The 23,047-nt window shown below is 44.5% G+C and overlaps 1 protein-coding gene across 1 annotated transcript in view; it reads right to left on the bottom strand.

Moving 5' to 3' along the window:
* LOC143766631 (uncharacterized) overlaps window positions 1–23,047 on the bottom strand; it is a 51,680-nt gene that overhangs the window by 2,545 nt on the left and 26,088 nt on the right. The window lies entirely within an intron of this gene.

The raw sequence follows: 23,047 nt of genomic DNA, 5'->3' as shown, positions 1-23,047 counted from the left end.
CAATGCATACCTGAGACCATTTTTACCTGATGGTAACGGTCCAATGTAGTCGATTTGTAACGTAGACCATGGACCATCTGCAGGTGTTGTTCGAAGTAGTGGCAGTTTCTGTCCTTTTGGTCTTGGATAAATTTGGCCACAAATGAGACATAATTGAACAATACTTTATACAGTCTCTTCCATCTTTTCCCAGTAAAATACCTCTCTGAGAATGCCTAACAATTTCTGTTGACCCATGATTATATTTTGTGAACTCAACCTGTAGATGTTTTGGTACAACAGAACACAACTCCCCGTTTAAGTCATGGCACAAAACCCTGTTTTCACAAACAAAGAAGTTTTGGATCAACCCGGGAAGCAACAAGAGATGTGTCTTTTTATTGTTCTTCCACAAAAGAAGGGATATGAGTGTCTGTTCTTTGAACTGCTAAAATCTCAAAAGTTTCAGGGTGAAACACTTCTTCTCCTGTCAGGGCTGCCTCTTTGGCTAAAATATCTGTGGTTGCATTTCCAACAGATAATTCATCAGATTTTTTATTTTTTTTGTAAATTCTTTATTTAAGGTAAAGACTGGGAACGTTACATGCATTTTATATTAGAGTCAGTAAAACATAACCATTTCAATAGTGACAAACGAATCCAGACTAACAACAATGGAAAAAGAAAGGGAAGGAAGGGGTGAGAGGGGGGAAGGGGAGGGGTAAGGTCTAGGGGAGGAAGGAAATAGGGAACAGAAAGGGGAAAACAGTAAACATTACAGTTCAAGTAAATATGGATACATCACTCGAAAGCAGGCAAAACGGTAACATGAATTCTCAAGAGAGGTAAGACCAAGAGAATAGCAATATTAGGACGCGTCGGGTCGAAACAATCTCCAGGGGAGCCAATTTGAAACAAAACGTTCATAGACATGCGCTTCCCAACTTGAGAGTTCCTCCAGTCTATAAATATGGTCAATTTTGTTAAACCATTCACCCATTGTTGGGGGGGACTCGCTCTTCCAGTGAATGGTTATTAAATGTTTTGCCGCACCAAGCATTAAGGGAAGAAGACCATGTTTGGAGGGCTTGAAGTTATTTGTCGGGCATGATAGGACGGCCTCGACAGCTATCAGATTGGTTTTAATTAGATTTAGTTTTTTTAAACGTTGAGTTTATGCCCTCCCAGAAATCTCTGATCCCAGAACATTCCCAGAATATGTGTGCATGGCTCCCCTGGGTGACCCCGCACCGCCAACATAAGTCCGAATCTAACAAACCCAACTGCCGGAGCTTGACCGGTGTCATATGCCACCTGGTTAGTATCTTATATGCGTTTTCCTGCAGTAGGATGCATCGAGAGAATCCCCGGGCAAACTTTAACATCTTTAAGACTTGATCGTCTGAAAAGGTGAAATTAAATTCCGATTCCCAGGAGTAGATAAAAGAGGGTTTAAAGGGTTGAGGAGGAGTAATGAGTCAGAAATACGAACGGGATATAACTTTATATCTAGTTAGACCTGTTTTAAGCATAAGATCTAGCCATGACCAATTGGACCTATGTGGGAATTGCTTTCTAAAATCCATAAGAATACGTTTGGTATGGTGCTGTTGTAAAAAATTTCTTGGGGACATCGTTGCATTACTAGGCCAAATATTATTTTTAAGGGTTTTACCTTCGTAGAAGTTAGCAAGGGAATCCATAGGGAGTTTCAAACATAGATTATATGAATCCTCAAAATTAGGGTTAACTAAATAAGGGATGACTGCAATGGGGGTTAAGGATGATGGGAAAGAATCTGGTGGGAGTTCGTTCAAAACGGCTCGTCTAATATGTAAAGTGGCTAGAGTTATATCATCCAATCCTAGCGAAGCCGCTGGTTTCAAACGCGACCACAAAAATGGAATTCCCCCATTATCCAGTAAAGCTACATCTATCATATCTAGTATACCTCTCTCGAGGCCAATTGTGATTCTCAGCCATCTGCTTAAATGTATAGCCTTGCAATAGATATAAGGGTCAGGTAAACCTAAACCGCCGCAAGAGGTGGGGTATGTTAGTAATTTAAAAGGTAACCTAGCTGGTTTATTTCTCCATATAAATTTAGTTACTAAGGACTTTATATTTTTGAAGAAAGTGAGGGGAAGACGAATAGGTATCATGCTCATACAATAGAGTATGATGGGCATGAGGTAAGCCTTAAATACATTGATACGCCCTATCCATGATAAAGTGGGTAGATTATACAATTTCATCAGTGCCTCTAGTTTTTTCAGTAAGGGAGAAAAGTTAGCGCCGAATAGATCCATGGGTGTTATGATCCTAGTGGGAGAGGATCTCTGGAATTCCGGCTAAGTTTGCAAAAACATAGAACCAGCTCTAGGGAGATGGTAACTGGGCTGACCGCATAACTAATCCTAAACACACAACTAGAAGTAGCCGGTGAACGTGCCTACGTTGTTCCTAGACGTCTCGAGCCAGCCGGAGATCTGACTACCCCTATAGAGAGAAAATAAGTCCTCACTTGCCTCTAGGGAAATTAACCCCAAAGATATAGAAAGCCCCCAACAAATAATAACGGTGAGGTAAGAGGAATACACAAACGTAGGGATGAAACCAGATTCAGCAAAGTGAGGCCCACTAATACTAGATAGCAGAAAATAGAAAGTGGACTATGCGGTCAGCAGAAAACCCTATAAAACATCCACGCTGAATAATCAAGAACCCCCGCACCGACTAACGGTGTGAATGGAGAATATCAGCCCCCCAGAGCTACGAGCAAGCTAGGAAATCACATTTTTGGCAAGCTGGACAAAAAACATGAATAATACAAATGATCCAAAGTATGCAAACAAAACTTAGCTTTTCTTGCTAGAGACAGATGGCAAGGAATCAGGAGGAAACAGATTTGGACTGAATACATCGATAACAGGCACAAGACTGAGTCTCCAGCAGAGCTAAATAGGAGACACCCACAGCTTAACGAAACAGCTGAGTCCAAGCCTGAGGAAAGACAAGACTCATACCATACCGCTTGTGACCACAAGAGGGAGCCCAAAAACATAGTTCACAACAGTACCCCCCCCCTTAAGGAGGGGTCACCGAACCCTCACCAAGACCCCCAGGGCGATCAGGATGAGCAGCGTGAAAGGCATGAACCAAATCGGCCGCATGAACATCAGAGGCGACAACCCAGGAATTATCCTCCTGACCATAGCCCTTCCACTTAACCAGATACTGAAGCTTCCGTCTAGAGATACGGGAATCCAAGATCTTCTCCACCACGTACTCCAACTCGCCCTCCACCAACACCGGAGCAGGAGGGTCAACAGCAGGAACCACAGGCACCACGTACCGCCGTAACAAAGATCTATGGAACACATTATGAATAGCAAACGACCCCGGAAGGTCCAAACGAAAAGACACCGGGTTAAGGACTTCCAAAATCTTATAAGGACCAATAAAGCGAGGCTTGAACTTAGGAGAGGAGACCCTCAGAGGGACATACCGAGAAGACAACCAAACCAAATCCCCAACTTGAAGTCGGGGACCCACACCGCGGCGGCGGTTGGCAAAACACTGAGCCTTCTCCTGTGACAATTTCAAATTGTCCACCACATGGTTCCAAATCCGCTGCAACCTATCCACCACGGAATCCACTCCAGGACAGTCAGAAGGCTCAACCTGACCCAAGGAAAAACGAGGATGAAAACCAGAATTGCAGAAAAATGGCGAAACCAAAGTAGCAGAACTAGCCCGATTATTAAGGGCAAACTCGGCCAGTGGCAAAAAGGTCACCCAATCATCCTGATCAGCAGAAACAAAACATCTTAAATAAGTTTCCAACGTCTGATTAGCTCGCTCGGTCTGGCCATTAGTCTGAGGATGAAAGGCCGACGAAAAAGACAAATCAATGCCCATCTTAGCACAAAAAGATCGCCAGAATCTGGACACAAACTGGGATCCTCTGTCAGACACAATATTCTCAGGAATGCCGTGCAAATGAACCACATTCTGAAAGAACAAAGGAACCAAATCGGAGGAGGAAGGCAACTTAGGGAAGGGCACCAAATGGACCATCTTGGAAAAACGATCACACACCACCCAGATGACAGACATTCTCTGAGATACTGGAAGATCCGAAATGAAATCCATGGAAATGTGCGTCCAAGGCCTCTTCGGGATAGGCAAGGGCAAAAGCAACCCGCTGGCACGAGAACAGCAAGGCTTAGCCCGAGCTCAAATCCCACAGGACTGCACAAAAGAACGCACATCCCGCGACAAGGAAGGCCACCAAAAGGACCTAGCCACCAAATCTCTGGTACCAAAAATCTCAGGATGCCCCGCCAACACCGAAGAATGAACCTTGGAAATAACTCTGCTGGTCCATCTATCAGGGACAAACAGTCTCTCTGGTGGGCAACGATCAGGTCTATCAGCCTGAAAAATCTGGAGAAATGGCGGACAAAATCACTCCCTCTCTGAGAATACCAGCCGGCTCTGAGACCCCCGAAGAGTCAGGCACCAAACTCCTAGAAAGAGCATCAGCCTTAGGAAATTCACTACCAGGAATCAAATTTAAAGCACAATCACAGTCCCCATGAGGAGGAAGGGTACTGGACCTGGGCTTATTAAAACATATCCTGATAGTCTGACAAAACCTCAGGGATCTCAGAAGGAGTGGAAGAAGCAATAGACACCAACGGAGCATCGCCATGAATCCCGACAACCCCAATTTGACACAGTCATAGCTTTCCAATCTAAAACTGGATTATGGGCCTGTAGCCATGGCAGACCCAAAACGACAACATCATGCACTTTATGCAGTACAAGAAAACGAATCACCTCCTGATGTACAGGAGTCATGGACATGGTCACTTGCGTCCAATACTGAGGTTTATTCTCTGCCAATGGCGTAGCATCAATTCCTCTCAGAGGAACAGGAAATTCCAAAGGCTCCAGGACAAAACCACATCGCCTGGCAAACGACAAGTCCATAAGACTCAGGGCAGCACCAGAATCCACAAAAGCCATGACTGAGTAAGAAGATAATGAACAAACCAAAGTCACAGACAAAATAAATTTAGGCTGTAAAGTACCAATGGCGACAGGATTAACGACTTTTTTTAAGCGTTTAGAGCATGCTGTGATAACATGTGTAGAATCACCACAGTAAAAACATAACCCATTTTGACATCTATGATTTTGCCGTTCGGCTCTGGTCTGAATTCTGTCACATTGCATAGAGTCAGGTGTCTGTTCAGACAGCACCGCCAGAGGATTAGCAGATTTGCGCTCCCGCAAACGCCGATCAATCTGAATGGCCAGAGCCATAGAATCACTCAGACTTGTAGGGATGGGAAACCCCACCATCACATTCTTAATGGCTTCAGAAAGACCATCTCTGAAATTTGCGGCCAGGGCACACTCATTCCATTGAGTAAGCACGGACCATTTCCGAAATTTTTGACAATACACCTCAGCTTCATCCTGACCCAGAGAGATAGCCAATAACGCCCTTTCTGCCTGATTTTCAAGATTAGGCTCCTCATAAAGCAATCCAAGCGCCAGAAAAAACGCATCAACATTCACCAATGCAGGATCTCCTGGCGCCAGAGAGAAGGCCCAATCTTGAGGGTCGCCACGCAAGAAGGAGATAACAATTTTAACTTGCTGAGCAGAATCACCAGAGGAACGAGGTCTCAAAGACAGAAACAATTTACAATTATTCCTAAAATTCGAGAACTTAGATCTATCTCCAAAGAACAGCTCAGGAATAGGTATCTTTGGCTCAGACATAGGACTACTAGTGACAAAATCCTGAATGCCTTGCTGTTGTGAATTCTGTTTGTGGGCTCCCTCTGGTGGCTACTGGTGGTACTGGCTGACTTCTGTCTTCTATCTCCAGTGCACCTGTTCCCATCAGGAAATGGGAGTTTCCTATATAGTCTGGCTTTCCAGTCATTCAATTGCCGGCTATCAATGTTATCAGAGTCCTTCTGTTGCTTGCTACCTGCTCCAAAGTCTGCTGATTCAGCTAAGTTGGATCATTTGTATTTTTTGAATCTTTTGTCCAGCGTGCATTTATATGAACCTTGCTGCTGGAAGCTCTAGTGAACTGAAATGACCACTCCGGTGTCATGAGTTGATATCGGAGTTTAATGTTATTTCAGGATGGTATTTTGTAGGGTTTTGAGTTGACCGCGAAGTCCTCTTTTGTATTTTCTGCTATCTAGTTAGTGGGCCTCTCTTTGCTGAACCTGTATTCATGCTACGTATGTGTTTTCCTCTTAACTAACCGTCATTATATGTTGGGGGCTACTATCATCTTTTGGGGTTTCCCTGGAGGCAAGCCAGGTCTGTGTTTCCTCTACTAGGGGTAGCTAGATCTCCGGCTGGTGCGAGACGTCTAGGGATAAAACGCAGGTACGCCCCCCGGCTATTGTTAGTTGTGCGTTAGGTTCAGCATCGCGGTCAGCTTAGATTCCATCATCCTAGAGCTAGTCCTGATTTTGCCTATGTCCCTGCCATTGGGAACCATGACAGTATAGCCGGCCCACAATGTGTTAAATGTATTGGCTGAAGAAAGAGAGAAAAGAAGTTTCTGAAACCTTCTTTTTTTTTTTTTACTCTGAAGTTCTGTCTAGCCATAATTGCAGTCTGCTGCTTTTCCCTCCTCTTAATCCCTGAATGGCTCAGATCTCAGCTGTTGAGAAATGGATATCCAGAGTTTAGCTTCAAATCTGAATAATCTTGCTTCTAAGGTTCAAAATATACAAGACTTTGTCATACATGCTCCTATGTCTGAACCTAAAATTCCTACACCAGAGTTTTTTTCTAGAGATAGATCTCGTTTTTTGAATTTTAAGCACAATTGTAAATTGTATCTTTCTCTGAGATCTCACTCCGCTGGAAACCCCGCTCAGCAGGTTAAGATTGTTATTTCCTTGCTGTGGGGTGACCCCCAGAATTGGGCATTTGCATTGGCGCCAGGGGATCCTGCGCTGCTCAATGTGGATGCGTTTTTTCTGGCGCTGGGGTTGCTCTATGAGGAACCTAATTTGGAGATTCAGGCTGAAAAAGCCTTGATAGCCCTCTCTCAAGGGCATGATGAAGCTGAAATATATTGTCAAAAATTTCGAAAATGGTCTGTGCTTACTCAGTGGAATGAGTGCGCCCTGGCGGCGAATTTCAGAGAGGGTCTCTCTGATGCCGTTAAAGATGTAATGGTGGGGTTTCCTGCGCCCACAGGTCTGAATGAGTCCATGACAATGGCTATTCAGACTGACCGGCGTTTACGGGAGCGCAAACCTGTGCACCATTTGGCAGGCACCGGAGAATATGCAATGTGATAGAATTCTGTCCAGAAGCGAACGGCAGAATTACAGGCGTAAAAATGGGTTGTGCTTCTATTGTGGTGATTCTGCTCATGTTATATCAGCATGCTCTAAACGCACAAAAAAGGTTGATAAGTCTTTTGCAATTAGCACCTTGCAGTCTAAGTTTATTTTGTCTGTGACTTTGATTTGTTCATTATCATCTATTACCGTGGATGCCTATGTGGATTCTGGCGCCGCCCTGAGTCTTATGGATTGGTCCTTTGCCAGGCGCTGTGGGTTTAGTCTAGAGCCTCTGGAAGTCCCCATCCCTTTGAAGGGTATTGACTCCACACCATTGCCTAGGAATAAACCACAATACTGGACACAAGTGACTATGTGTACGACTCCAGACCATCAGGAGGTGATTCGCTTCCTTGTGTTGTATAACTTGCATGATGTCTTAGTGCTTGGATTGCCATGGTTACAAACTCATAACCCAGTCCTCGACTGGAAAACAATGTCTGTGTTAAGCTGGGGATGTCAGGGGGCTCATGGGGAAGTACCTTTGGTTTCCATTGCTTCATCTACTCCCTCTGAGGTTCCGGAATTTCTGTCTGACTACTGTGATGTTTTTGAGGAGCCTAAACTTAGTTCGCTCCCTCCTCACAGGGATTGCGATTGTGCTATAGATTTGATCCCTGGCAGCAAATTTCCTAAAGGTCGTTTGTTCAATCTGTCAGTGCCTGAGCATGCTGCTATGCGAGAGTATATCAAGGAGTCCTTGGAAAAGGGACATATCCGTCCATCCTCATCCACTTTAGGAGCAGGTTTTTTTTTCGTGGGTAAAAAAGATGGTTCCCTGAGGCCTTGTATTGATTATCGGCTGTTGAATAAGATTACAATCAAATATCAGTATCCTTTGCCACTACTGACTGATTTATTTGCTCGTATTAAGGGGGCAAGGTGGTTCTCTAAGATTGATCTTCGGGGTGCGTATAATTTGGTGCGGATTAAGCAGGGAGATGAGTGGAAAACTGCATTTAATACGCCCGAGGGCCATTTTGAGTATTTGGTAATGCCTTTTGGTCTTTCTAATGCCCCTTCAGTCTTTCAGTCCTTTATGCACAATACTTTCCGTGAATTTCTGGATAAATTTATGATTGTGTATTTGGATGATATTTTGATTTTTTCTGATGACTGGGAGTCGCATGTTCAACAGGTCAGGAAGGTTTTTCAGGTTTTGCGGGCCAATTCTTTGTTTGTAAAGGGTTCAAAGTGTATTTTTGGGGTTCAGAAGATCTCTTTTTTGGGGTACATTTTTTCCCCTTCTTCTATTGAGATGGATCCTGTCAAGGTTCGGGCTATTTGTGATTGGACGCAACCTACTTCCCTTAAGAGTCTTCAGAAATTCTTGGGCTTTGCTAATTTCTATCGTCGATTCATAACTGGTTTTTCAAGTGTTGTTAAGCCTCTGACTGATTTGACTAAGAAGGGTGCTGATGTTGCCAACTGGTCCTCTGCGGCTGTGGAGGCCTTTCGGGAGATTAAGCGCCGCTTTTCTTCTGCCCCCGTGTTGCGCCAGCCTGATGTTTCACTCCCTTTTCAGGTCGAGGTTGATGCTTCCGAGATCGGAGCGGGGGCGGTTTTGTCGCAGAGAAGTTCCGATTGCTCAGTGATGAGACCATGTGCGTTCTTTTCTCAAAAATTTTCGCCCGCCGAGCGAAACTATGATGTTGGTAATTGGGAGCTCTTGGCTATGAAGTGGGCATTTGAGGAGTGGCGTCATTGGATTGAAGGTGCTAGACATCAGGTTGTGGTCTTGACTGATCACAAGAATCTGATTTATCTTGAGTCTGCCAGGCGTCTGAATCCTAGACAGGCGCGCTGGTCGTTGTTTTTCTCCCGGTTTAATTTTGTGGTCTCATACCTACCAGGTTCAAAAAATGTGAAGGCAGATGCCCTTTCTAGGAGTTTTGAGCCTGACTCCCCTGGTGATTCTGAGCCTACGGGTATCCTTAAGGATGGGGTGATATTGTCTGCTGTCTCCCCAGACTTGCGACGTGCTTTGCAGGAGTTTCAGGCGGATAGGCCTGATCGTTGTCCGCCTGGGAGACTGTTTGTTCCAGATGAGTGGACCAGTAGAGTCATCTTGGAGGTTCATTCTTCTGCGTTGGCAGGCCACCCTGGAATCTTTGGTACCAGAGATTTGGTGGCCAGGTCCTTCTGGTGGCCTTCCCTGTCTCGGGATGTGCGTACTTTTGTGCAGTCTTGTGATGTTTGTGCTCGGGCCAAGCCTTGTTGTTCTCGGGCTAGTGGATTGTTGTTGCCCTTGCCTATTCCGAAGAGGCCTTGGACGCACATCTCTATGGACTTTATTTCGGATCTCCCGGTTTCTCAGAAAATGTCCGTCATCTGGGTGGTGTGTGACCGTTTTTCTAAAATGGTTCATTTGGTACCCTTGCCCAAGTTGCCTTCTTCATCTGAGTTGGTTCCTCTATTTTTTCAGAATGTGGTTCGTTTACATGGTATCCCGGAAAACATCGTTTCTGACAGGGGATCCCAATTTGTGTCTAGATTTTGGCGGGCGTTCTGTGCCAGGATGGGCATTGATTTGTCTTTTTCGTCTGCATTCCATCCTCAGACGAATGGCCAGACGGAGCGAACTAATCAGACCTTGGAGACGTATTTGAGGTGCTTTGTGTCTGCTGATCGGGATGACTGGGTCGCCTTTTTGCCGTTGGCAGAGTTTGCCCTCAATAATCGGGCTAGTTCTGCCACTCTGGTTTCTCCTTTCTTTTGCAATTCGGGGTTTCACCCTCGTTTTTCATCTGGCCAGGTGGAATTTTCGGATTGCCCTGGAGTGGACACGATGGTGGATAGACTGCACCGGATTTGGAGTCATGTGGTGGACAATTTGAAGTTGTCCCAGGAGAAGACTCAGCAGTTTGCTAATCGTCGTCGTCGTGCGGGTCATCGTCTTCGTGTTGGGGACTTGGTGTGGTTATCTTCTCGTTTTGTCCCTATGAAGGTCTCTTCTAAATTTAAACCTCGGTTCATAGGTCCTTATAAGATTTTGGAGATTCTTAATCCTGTATCTTTTCGTTTAGACCTACCAGTATCTTTCACTATTCATAATGTCTTCCATCGGTCGTTGTTGCGGAGGTACGAGGTACCGGTTGTTCCTTCTGTTGAGCCTCCTGCTCCTGTGCTGGTGGAGGGTGAATTGGAGTATGTTATGGAGAAAATTTTGGACTCTCGCGTTTCCAGACGGAGACTTCAATATTTAGTTAAATGGAAGGGATACGGTCAGGAAGATAATTCTTGGGTTACTGCCTCTGATGTTCATGCTTCTGATTTGGTCCGCGCCTTTCATAGGGCTCATCCAGATCGCCCTGGTGGTTCTCATGAGGGTTCGGTGCCCCCTCCTTAAGGGGGGGGTACTGTTGTGAATTCTGTTTGTGGGCTCCCTCTGGTGGCTACTGGTGGTACTGGCTGACTTCTGTCTTCTATCTCCAGTGCACCTGTTCCCATCAGGAAATGGGAGTTTCCTATATAGTCTGGCTTTCCAGTCATTCAATTGCCGGCTATCAATGTTATCAGAGTCCTTCTGTTGCTTGCTACCTGCTCCAAAGTCTGCTGATTCAGCTAAGTTGGATCATTTGTATTTTTTTGAATCTTTTGTCCAGCGTGCATTTATATGAACCTTGCTGCTGGAAGCTCTAGTGAACTGAAATGACCACTCCGGTGTCATGAGTTGATTTCGGAGTTTAATGTTATTTCAGGATGGTATTTTGTAGGGTTTTGAGTTGACCGCGAAGTCCTCTTTTGTATTTTCTGCTATCTAGTTAGTGGGCCTCTCTTTGCTGAACCTGTATTCATGCTACGTATGTGTTTTCCTCTTAACTAACCGTCATTATATGTTGGGGGCTACTATCATCTTTTGGGGTTTCCCTGGAGGCAAGCCAGGTCTGTTTCCTCTACTAGGGGTAGCTAGATCTCCGGCTGGTGCGAGACGTCTAGGGATAAAACGCAGGTACGCCCCCCGGCTATTGTTAGTTGTGCGTTAGGTTCAGCATCGCGGTCAGCTTAGATTCCATCATCCTAGAGCTAGTCCTGATTTTGCCTATGTCCCTGCCATTGGGAACCATGACACCTTGCACCCTTGCAGCAAGCTGATCCACACTAGAAATCAGAGTCTGAACATTCATGTCTGCAGCAGAGCTCAAAGCCACTCAGAGTATAATAGGATGAAAGCTAGACAGACTGCAGCAAGGGAAAAAAAAAAAATGTACTCAGAACTTCTTTTTAATCCCGCTTCTGCAATGCATTAAACATTTCCTTTTGGCCTGTTATACTGTTATGATCCTAGTGGGAGAGGATCTCTGGAATTCCGGCTAAGTTTGCAAAAACATAGAACCAGCTCTAGGGAGATGGTAACTGGGCTGACCGCATACCTAATCCTAAACACACAACTAGAAGTAGCTGGTGAACGTGCCTACGTTGTTCCTAGACGTCTCGAGCCAGCCGGAGATCTGACTACCCCTATAGAGAGAAAATAAGTCCTCACTTGCCTCTAGGGAAATTAACCCCAAAGATATAAAAAGCCCCCAACAAATAATAACGGTGAGGTAAGAGGAATACACAAACGTAGGGATGAAACCAGATTCAGCAAAGTGAGGCCCACTAATACTAGATAGCAGAAAATAGAAAGTGGACTATGCGGTCAGCAGAAAACCCTATAAAACATCCACGCTGAATATTCAAGAACCCCCGCACCGACTAACGGTGTGAGGGGAGAATATCAGCCCCCCCAGAGCTACCAGCAAGCTAGGAAATAACATTTTTGGCAAGCTGGACAAAAAACATGAATAATACAAATGATCCAAAGTATGCAAACAAAACTTAGCTTTTCTTGCTTGAGACAGATGGCAAGGAATCAGGAGGAAACAGATTTGGACTGAATACATCGATAACAGGCACAAGACTGAGTCTCCAGCAGAGCTAAATAGGAGACACCCACAGCTTAACGAAACAGCTGAGTCCAAGCCTGAGGAAAGACAAGACTAATACCATACCGCTAGTGACCACAAGAGGGAGCCCAAAAACATAGTTCACAACACATGGGGTCCCTAGTGATCCATATACCCAAATATTTTATGGAAGATGTGGACCAGGAGAAGGGAGTTAATTTACACAATTTGGATAGCTGAGAGCCCGATAGAGTAATGTTGAGAGCTTCCGATTTAGTATTGTTAATTTTAAAATTTGATAGTTTGCCAAAATAGTTAAGTATATTAAGGATAATGGGAAATGCTGTGAAAGGATTAGAAATAAGGAAAAGTAGGTCATCCGCGAATGCCAATGTTTTTATCTCCATTCTAGCTATCCGTAATCCCTGAACCTGGTCTTCCTGTCTGATTCTTTGTATCAGCGTTTCGATGACCAATACAAACAAAGAAGGGGACAGGGGACATCCCTGCCTGGTACCATTGTTAATATTAAAAACATCAGACAAGACGCCATTCACTCGGACTCTGGCAGTGGGAAAGGAGTACAGGGAGAAGACTGCTGTAATAAACTGGAGAGGAAACCCAAACCTATGTAAAACCCTTTCCATGTATCTCCAACTTACTCTATCAAACGCCTTCTCGGCATCGGTAGATAGGAGAGTCAACGGTATATTCCGCCTCCTAGCATACAATATAGATTGGAGGGCTTTAGTTGAGTTATCCCTGCCCTCCCTTCCACGCACAAAACCCACCTGGTCCGAGTGAATCAACTTGGGGAGTATATTACCAAGCCTAGTAGCTAAAAGTTTTGCCCATAACTTCGTATCTGTGTTGAGGGATATAGGTCTAAAGCTGGAACAGAGACTGGGATCTTTACCCTCTTTTGGCAAAACTGTGATAAAAGCTTCTAAGGCTTGTTTCGGGAGGGGTTGTCCCGCCAGAAAAGAGTTGAATAATGTTACCATATGTGGGAGCAAGGGTTTTATTAATTTTTTATAGTAGGTGATGGGGAGGCCATCAGGGCCCGGGGCCTTTCCATTAGGAATATTAGTGTTTCCAGTATCTCTTCAGGAGTAATTGGGGCTGTTAAAGAAGAGATGTCCTCTGAAGACAATGAGGGTAATCTTAAGGAGGAGAGGAAAGCATCTATTGTTTCCAAAGCTGTCCCGGGCTCTCCCATGTCATCCGGTGTATTTAGATTGTAAAGATTCTCATAAAAGTGTTTGAATTCTTTAGCAATGTCTTTGGTCTCAGAAACAATTAGGCCACCCGGACCCTTCAATCGTGTGATGAAAGTACGCCCACTACGCTTTCTCAGGAGAGATGTCATAAGCTTACTCCCCCGATTACCGAGGAGGTAGAACTTTTGCTGGCTTCTCATATATATCTTAGCTGAATGTATGTTCAGAAGATCTTTCAAGGATCTTCTAAGTGTAATGAGTTCAGTATGGGCTTTATTTGTCTGAGAGCGTTTGTGCATCCTTTCCACAGAATTAATCTGGTGCAGAATAGCCATTATTTCTCTGGACCTTTCTTTTTTCAAATATGAGCCCAAGGCTATGAATTCTCCTCTCAGGACAGCCTTGTGTGTCTCCCAAATCAGAGACAGCTGTCTGTGGATGGATACCATGCTTGGCATAGGTGATTTTCCTGTATTGGATGTTTTCCTTTATGGGATGCTGCCCTTCCCGTGGTTGTTCCTTCCCGGGGAAAGGCCTGGCTATTCACTGCCTGCGTTGAGAAACACGTGATGGTGTCTCCGCAGATATCCTACATGCATCTGCATATTTCCCAGAAGGGATGGGGGCAGTGTTCTGGATCACTGCGTTGAGAAACACGTGATGGTGTCTCCGCGGTGTTGGATGTTTTGGTCTCCCCGAGGCCAATCATCTGTGCCTTTACAGCCTTTTACTAGGCACTGCTCCTAATAGCCAGATTCCTACTCCACACTGATGAGGGGCAAACAGCCCGAAACAGCTGTCTGTGGATGGATACCATGCTTGGCATAGGTGGTTTTCCTGTATTGGATGTTTTCCTTTATGGGATGCTGCCCTTCCCGTGGTTGTTCCTTCCCGGGGAAGGCCTGGCTATTCACTGCCTGCGTTGAGAAACACGTGATGGTGTCTCCGCAGATATCCTACATGCATCTGCATATTTCCCAGAAGGGATGGGGGCAGTGTTCTGGATCACTGCGTTGAGAAACACGTGATGGTGTCTCCGCGGTGTTGGATGTTTTGGTCTCCCCGAGGCCAATCATCTGTGCCTTTACAGCCTTTTACTAGGCACTGCTCCTAATAGCCAGATTCCTACTCCACACTGATGAGGGGCAAACAGCCCGAAACAGCTGTCTGTGGATGGATACCATGCTTGGCATAGGTGGTTTTCCTGTATTGGATGTTTTCCTTTATGGGATGCTGCCCTTCCCGTGGTTGTTCCTTCCCGGGGAAGGCCTGGCTATTCACTGCCTGCGTTGAGAAACATGTGATGGTGTCTCCTCAGATATCCTACATGCATCCCAAATCAGAGGCATGGGAGTGCCCGGAAGACAGTTCTCCTTAAAAAAAAGATTAATGGAAGTGGAAAACTTAGTCACATAGGAACTAGTACTTAGCAGGGTTTCATTCAGTGTCCAAGTAAAGGGAGTAAGTGGAAGTGATTTAATGTGTATTTCTAAGAAAATCGGGGCGTGATCTGAAAGGGATATAACGTCTATTTTCGTGGATTTCACCAGCTGGAGGTGACAAGATTGAGTTAAGAGGTAGTCTAGTCTGTGATAGCTATTATGGGGAGAGGAAAAGAAAGTGAAATCTTTAGTCGTCGGATATATTACTCTCCACGGGTCAATTAAGTTTAGAGATTGCAGGGTGATATGTAATTTTCTTAAAGCTTTTTGTGAGATAGAAGATTTCCCTGATGAGGCATCCAACGTTGGGTTGAAAGTAACATTAAAGTCCCCTCCCAATATTATGATCCCTTCTTTGAATAATCTAAGGGTGTTCAATACTTGGCATAACCAACCGATTTGGTTTTGATTTGAGGTGTAAATATTACAAAGGGTAACTTTTGTGGTGGCTAATAACCCTTTTATCATTATGTATCTCCCATCAGTATCCGACAGGATGTCTTGCAGAGTAAAAGGGACATTTCGTTTGAAAGCTATGCTGACTCCTCTTGAGGCAGTGGAACCAGTACTATGATACCATGTAGGGAATTGTGATCTCGACATATCAGGGGTCCTATTTTTTTTTAAATGGGTTTCCTGGATAAATGCAATACTAGATTTTTTAGATTGTAAAAATCTCATCAGCTGTCCTCTTTTCCTTGGCGAACGCATGCCCTTCACATTATATGAAGCCACCACTAAAGTGGCTGATTTTGGAGCGCTACCGGTCATGAATTATAAAATAAGATAGAGTGTCATCTGTATCCTTGTACTGAACAAACAAAATAACTAGAAATACAGTAAGAACATGGTTAAAGAAAAAATGTAACATAAAACCAACAAAAATCCCATCTGTGGCAGAGGTGGGGGGCCAGGACATCCTCCTAGAACAGACAGGACAGTCCATTTCAGGCGCACAAGTGGCAAACAAGATAAGAGCATTTACTACCAATAAAATCTATAATGCAGACAACGTGAGGGAAAAGTTCCATTAACCAATCTAGCTTCAAACTATGAATTGTTCCCGATCTGATCACAACAGAAAGGTCGGGACTGTCTGTCTAGCAGAGATGAGAAGCAAAGATAGCACATAAGTAACTCAAGGAGGTGGCTTCTTTTTATTTCCAGATCTGCCTTGTTTCGGAGATTCAAGTCTCTTGGCCGGAGACCACTCACCATGGTCCGGCAAAGGACTGAGACTGGGGAGAGCATTTAGCATCATATCCAGTGGTAGCCAGGAAGGGACATCCACCGCCTTAATGTCAAACGTAGACCAGACCCTGGCGAGGTCATCTGGGTGGCGGATTGTGGCTTGCTTTCCTCCACCATGTAAAGCTAGGCCAAAAGGGAATAACCATTTATATAGTATCTTATTTGAACGTAATGTGTCAAGAAGAGGTTTCAGAACCCTTCGCTTGGCGAGAGTCGATGGTGCTAGGTCTTGATATAACTGGATGGATGAACCTTCGTAGGATAAGTTTTTATTATCTCTGGAGGCATTTAGAATTGCCGAGGTATCCAAGTAATTCAGAAGACCGCATATCACATCCCTAGGGGGGTCTGTGGTTTTAGGTTTAGGCCTAAGCGAGCGGTGTATCCTCTCAATGACCATTTGATCACATCGTTCTTGAGGCAGTAAGGAGGCAAATATTTCTTTGGCTGATTTTTTAAGTATCTCGTTGAAGACACTTTCGGGTATCCCTTTAATTCTAATATTTTTTCTGCGACTCCGGTTTTCCTGGTCTTCTATAGCTAGTGATACCATGTTAAGTTGAGACTTGTGGAAGTCCAGATGGTCTTTAATTTTGTTAGAATGACTTATAAGAGAAGACTGAGTAGCCTCCAGAGACTCCACCCTATTGCCAATTTGTTGAATATCTTCTCGTAGGCCGGAGACTTCTGCAATCAGCGGTTTCATTGCTTGAATTAATGCCTTTTTAAGGAAAGATTTTGAAATTCCTCCCGAGTCTACCTGAGTAGTGTCACTTCCTGAAGCTTCATCACTTGATTCTAAGTCTTCGCCAGGGTCATCCGATTTTGCGTTAGAGCGGGAGATCTTATGGGCAGACCGGGCTAGCGAAGGTTTGTGTTTTAGGAATTTCTCCATATCATTTTGTTTATCTTGTTTTGTAGTATGAAGAGAAGATTTGCTGCGCTCTTTATGAATCTTGACCATTCTAGCTAGATATAGCGCTCGCTTTGAAGATCACCACCTGTGCGCCAGTGTCACATTTAGGTCATCACATCAGAAAATGTAGTTGAGAGAAGCTGTGCATTGTCTTAGTTTGAATACAGAAGAAGGTTGTCACCAGATCTACTATAGTGACAGGACAAGAAGAGAAGTAAATCATATTTCTTTTATGTTACCACTAGATGGCGAAGCGGCACCACAAAATAGACTTTCATTGAAGAAATTTTCATCACTGGCTGCGTGCAAAATGTAATTTAGTAGTTTGGCCAGTAGATGTCGGTCTTGTTTTAGGTTGAGTTCATGTAATACCTCCAATAAAAACGAAATAAAAGGAAAAAAGAAAAAACTAAGCAAAATGAAATTATAGTTAAGGATGACCTAGGTACAGAAGACCAAGGCAAGGGACAGTGAGTCTCAAAACTTTTATATTATTATTATTATCTTGGGTATGGGGCAGCAGGGAGCAAGCTCTCAATTCCAGGAAACAAGACCTCTTCCTCCTTAGAACACAAGCTCCAGAGATCCTGCTCCAAGGAGCCAAGATGGCGGCGAGTGGCGGGAAAAGAGAAGGCAGAGGGGATGAGGCTGGATCCACGCCTCTTCAAGGCCGTCTTCAGCCAGCACTCAGCTCCGGCCCCGGGTGATAGCACGCTCCGTCAAGGTAAGCCACCCCTCCGCTTTCAGACCACCCACAGGTAACTATGAACACCCGAACCGCCGACACCAAGAGACCAGGGCGGATGGTGGGGAGGTCCAGCAGAGTCTATGGCAGGTGTCTCCAGGCGGGACCGCTGGTAATAGGTGCCGCGGCTCTCACCGATCTGCACCAGCGACTCAGGCGGCTGGAGATGGAGTGCGACCGCTCTAGGTGTGCCCTACCTCAAAGGGGCGCTGCGATGCGGGTCCACTGCGGGGAGTGCGGCAACTGTGATGGTCACGGCGGGCAAATGGCTCCACGGGAAGCGCCGCCAGAAAGGCCGTAAGGGAGTGCGTTCCCCGCCGCTCCTCTTACCTCCTCTCAGTGCTGCACCCCAGTCCCCCAGGCACCGGAAGACTTCTCGGGCGGTGAGCTAAGATCTCACGTGCGGAGGAACTCCAGATCCGGCGCAGCATATAGCCCACTGCCGGCGGGAAGCGTACGTCTCCAGCAGGCCCCAAGTCCGCATACAGGCCTCAGATAAAAAGAGCAGTGTAGTGCCAATTTTTCAGTCAGATGAGGCAGGGTAGTCCTCCGGGTCAGCCAGGAGATGTTAGAAGCCCTCTGAATCGATGGATGGGCAAAAAAGTCTGTAAATTGAGTAGAAAAACTACAGCCAGCAGAGGAGCTTAATGGAGACACGTCCTGCTCCCTCCATTCATCAGATTTTTTATGGGCAGGGACTTTGACAATAACAAAACCATTAGGGTTTTTTGATGCCATTTCAAAAATTGTTTTCAGTGTGTCACTATGTACAAGAGTCTTATTAGAAGAATCTACATAACCTCTTTTCCCCAAACTGGCATATAATCTGTCAGTGATCTAACAACATAGGAGCTCTCACTGTAGATTACAATGGGACACTGATCATCAGCTTCGTTCAGCTGTAGTACCATTTTTATCACTTCTAGCTCTGCCCTTTGAGCTGAAAAATGACACAGTAATTTGTGTTTTACAACCTGTCCTCTTTTGGGATAAATAATGTCATATCCTGAATAGTAGTGCCCATCTGAATAAAATCTGGAACCATCTACAAAAATTGGTTCATCTGTTGCCTCTGGCTTCCGTCTGAAAAGCGATGGACTAGGATCCTGAAAAGACTGTAGACAATCATGAGTTTGCCCTTCATATTGCATCAACTGAGGAAGAACATATTTGGCCTTATAATCTACCTCAATTTGTTTGGGAGACAATGACAATAACCAATGAGCAAATCTCTGTGATGACACACCTGGTATATTATTCTCAAAGAGAAGTTTTAGTGTAGAATGAGGAGTTTGCAAAGTGATTTTGTTGAACCCAACAATGTGTTCAGTTACTTTAACTGCAAAGTATAAGACTACCAAGTATCTTGCACAGGTCTCAAAACCTCTTTCAACAGGTGAGAGAAGCTTAGAAAAATAGCCCAAAATTCTCCACTCTTCTCCCTACAACTGTAGCAGCACAGCAGACACAGATGTCTCTGATGTGTGTACTTGCAAAGCAAATGGAGCCGAAGGATCTACTGTGGACAAAGCATGTGACTTTTGCAAATTCATTTTCAATTGTTCAAATTAAGTTTGTTGTTCTTCACCCCAAGGACCAAAGTAATCACTATTTTCACCTTCTAAAAGATCATACAAAGGCCTGGACTTAAGCAAAAAGTAAATTGAGTAACTCGCGCTGGAAGTAGATATATACAATATCCACTATGAGGACCAGAGGTGGAAAAAGAAATGATTATACTAACTAGCCAAGGAAATAGACAGTGCAAAACTAGTAGGACGTATCTAGTATCTTTCTTTGAATCTATTACAGAAACATTCTGAAGTACTGTGGCTGGAAAGAGGAAGATGCATGCAAGGCAAATACCTTTTGTAGATATGATGCTGGTAGGAAGTCTCGGTAACAAACGTGTACCTTCTTCAGGTCCCTGATGCAGAGAACCTAACGGCTGAAACCAGCAGCGCTACTTCACCGCACAGAGGAAGCGGGCGCAGGACACTTTGCTACCGGCCGGGGCAGTGTCCACAGCTCGCTCCTCAGAAGGCAGCGTTCAAGATCTACTGTGGCCGCAACGAGATGCAGGATAAAGACTGCCTGAAGGACTAGAGACTTGCTACCAGCATCATATCTACAAAAGGTATTTGCCGTGCATGCATCTTCCTCTTTCCAGCCACAGTACTTCAGAATGTTTCTGTAATAGATTCAAAGAAAGATACTAGATACGTCCTACTAGTTTTGCACTGTCTATTTCCTTGGCTAGTTAGTATAATCATTTCTTTTTCCACCTCTGGTCCTCATAGTGGATATTGTATATATCTACTTCCAGCGCGAGTTACTCAATTTACTTTTTGCTTATTTCCATTGGCACAGACATGGTACTGTACCCATACTCGCTGCAGAACATACCTGGTTTGAAGCGCTACTGGCACGTATACATTTGTTATATAATTATTATAAGGCCTGGACTTGTCTGCAAAATATTCAATGAAGTGCCTTGAAAAGTTCATAAGACCCACGAAATGTCACAATGCCTTCTGTGATGTTGGAATTGGTAGAGAAGCAATTGCCTGTATTCTTTTCTGCAGTAGCTGACTTTTTCCTGGACTCAACAAAACTCCAAAAAACCTGACCTCAGTCTGCATCAATTTGACCTTTTTGGTGTTTTCATTTTCAACCCTGCATCATGCAGCAGCTCAAACAATTCTGTCCCAAGAGAAACATGTGACTCTTTATCCTCAATAGATAACAGAATATCATCAACATATTGGAAAATACAATCTGGCCTAGAAAATCTAGATAATACCTTTTCCAACGCCTGAGGCTATGTTCACACGTTGCGGGTTTTGCCGCGGATCCGCAGCGGCTTTGACACTGCAGATCCGCAGCTGTTTTCCATGCAGGGTACAGTACAATGTTACCCTATGGAAAACAAAACCCGCTGTGCCCACGCTGCGGATTTCCGCGGAAAAAGCCGCGAGGCTTTTCTGCGGAAAAAAAGAAGGAGCATGTCACTTCTTGGTGCAGAATCGCAGCGATTCTGCACCCATAGAAATGCATTGAACCGCTAACTTCCCGCATGGGGCTGTGCCCACGTTGCGGGAAGTTAAGCGGATAATGTGCCGATGGTACCCGGGGTGGAGGAGAGGAGACTCTCCTCCAGGCCCTGGGAACCATATTTTGGTGTAAAAAAAAGAATTAAAATAAAAAATGATGCTATACTCACCTCTCAGCGCTGCCCGCGGCGTCCGGTCTTCGGTTTGCTGTGCCGAACAGGACCTGTGGTGACGTCGCGGTCACATGACCGTGATGACGCCGCGGTCACATGACCGTGACGTCACGAAGGTCCTTGTCGGCAAAGCTGGGTGCAGCGCCGAGGAGATCGCGACGTCAGAGGGTGAGTATAAGGCCAATTTTTATTATTTTTTACATTACTATTGATGCTGCATATTGCTGCATATGCAGCATCAATAGTACAGGAGTAATCCCGCAGCGGAAACCGCGGAACAAACCGCGATAAATCTGCAGGGATAACCGCAGCGGGTTTGCCCTGCAGATTATCAATTGCGCTGCGGGATTAACCCGCAGAGGAACCCGCAAAGTGTGAACGTGGCCTGATGGAAAACACTAGGCGACAAGTGTGCTCCTTGAAGTAACCTGCAAAACAGATATTGTTCATCCAAGAAAGTAAATGCAAACTTGTACTGACAACTCTTTTCAAGAGGTATACTGACAAAACATTACTGATGTCCAGTACAGAGAAGTATTTTGCCTCTGCATTGAACCTTGCCATCATGTCATGAGTATCTGCAACAATGGGTGCTACACTGGGAGTATGTTTGCTAAACATCCACAATTCCAATATCATTCGATAAGAACCATCAGATTTTAAGACACCACAAAGGATTGTTACTGACAGAATTAGCCTTTCGGATGACACCTTGATCTAACAATTCCTGTATGATCTTTGACCTAGAATCAATTGATTCTGGAGGCAATTTATACTGACGTTGTGGTGGAAGATCTCGCCCTTCAACATTTACAACAACATCCTTCATTGTAACAACCTCATTCCTGAACAGAGCCCAAAGAAAAGGAAAAAGCTGTACAATTTCTGTCAGTAACTCATCACCACCAGTTTCAGGCCACAAATGATCTATTGACACAACATCATTTAAGCAAATACTTCCAACATGGCTATAATCACTAGGATCAATGACTACAGGTTTACAACCATTAGAATCTTTCCGGATCACTTGATTTCCTAGATCGACTACCCATCCGAATTTCTGCACAAAATCTGTGCCAAATATATTTTCAGAATCACGACAATAGCAAATGTCAATTCCTGTTTTGAAAGAACTAGGTATTTCCAACGTCACATTGATAACTAAGGTTGCTGTAGTTCCACCTTTCCACTAAAACCAACAATAGTACAAACTGGTGAATCTGGTTGTAGCTTCAAATCCAGATTTGTAACACGTAATTGAGCTCCTGTATCAATAAGAAATACAACATTCTGTCCTGCTAAATTTCATTTGATAAATGGCCTTCCACAGTCATCCAATGTAACGAGTCACAAATTCCAATAGATGGGGTGTAGGAGTAGTCTGTGATTGTCAGAAGATGGAGGAGATGGGAGAAGACCAATGTCCTTATTAAAAGCACTTGGAATTCTGTCCCTGGACTCAGTCTCCTTCACGGTCATCTCTCTGATCTGTCTGATTAATGGTGCATACGGTGAGTGCGTTTGTCTGTTGTCAGTCTGAGTGTGTGCAGAAGAATGTAATGGAGGTGCGGAAGGTTTTGTGGATGATTTTGGCATGAGTCCATTTTCCCTTCCAAGCTTACCTGTTCCTTGTGTACCTGTCTCTGATTCTGCTCTCAAGAATTTTCTGCACTGCCATTTTAAGTGTCCATGTATACCACAAAAATAACAATGGATATTGTTCCTTTGTGTAGTATTTTTACCTCTATGATCAATGTAATCTCTGTTCTTGGATGTTACTGTGGGTCTAGGTTTCAGCTGACTTCTTTCTCATGAACTACAGCTATTTTAGTCAAAAACTGTTGCTTCTTGCAATGATGGCTGAGCACTAGCCAATTGCTCTGAGGCAGGATCTAAATATTTGAACTTTTTTTTTTACAAAAAAATCTGATCATGGATGTTGGCTCCAGATGAGGCCTAAGATCCATCACCATCCTAAA

Source organism: Ranitomeya variabilis, chromosome 4 (assembly GCF_051348905.1).
Source record: "Ranitomeya variabilis isolate aRanVar5 chromosome 4, aRanVar5.hap1, whole genome shotgun sequence".
In the NCBI taxonomy this organism is placed as follows: Eukaryota; Metazoa; Chordata; class Amphibia; order Anura; family Dendrobatidae; genus Ranitomeya; species Ranitomeya variabilis.
Note: the sequence above shows the minus strand (reverse complement) of the source record. Positions and strands in the feature narration are given on the sequence as shown.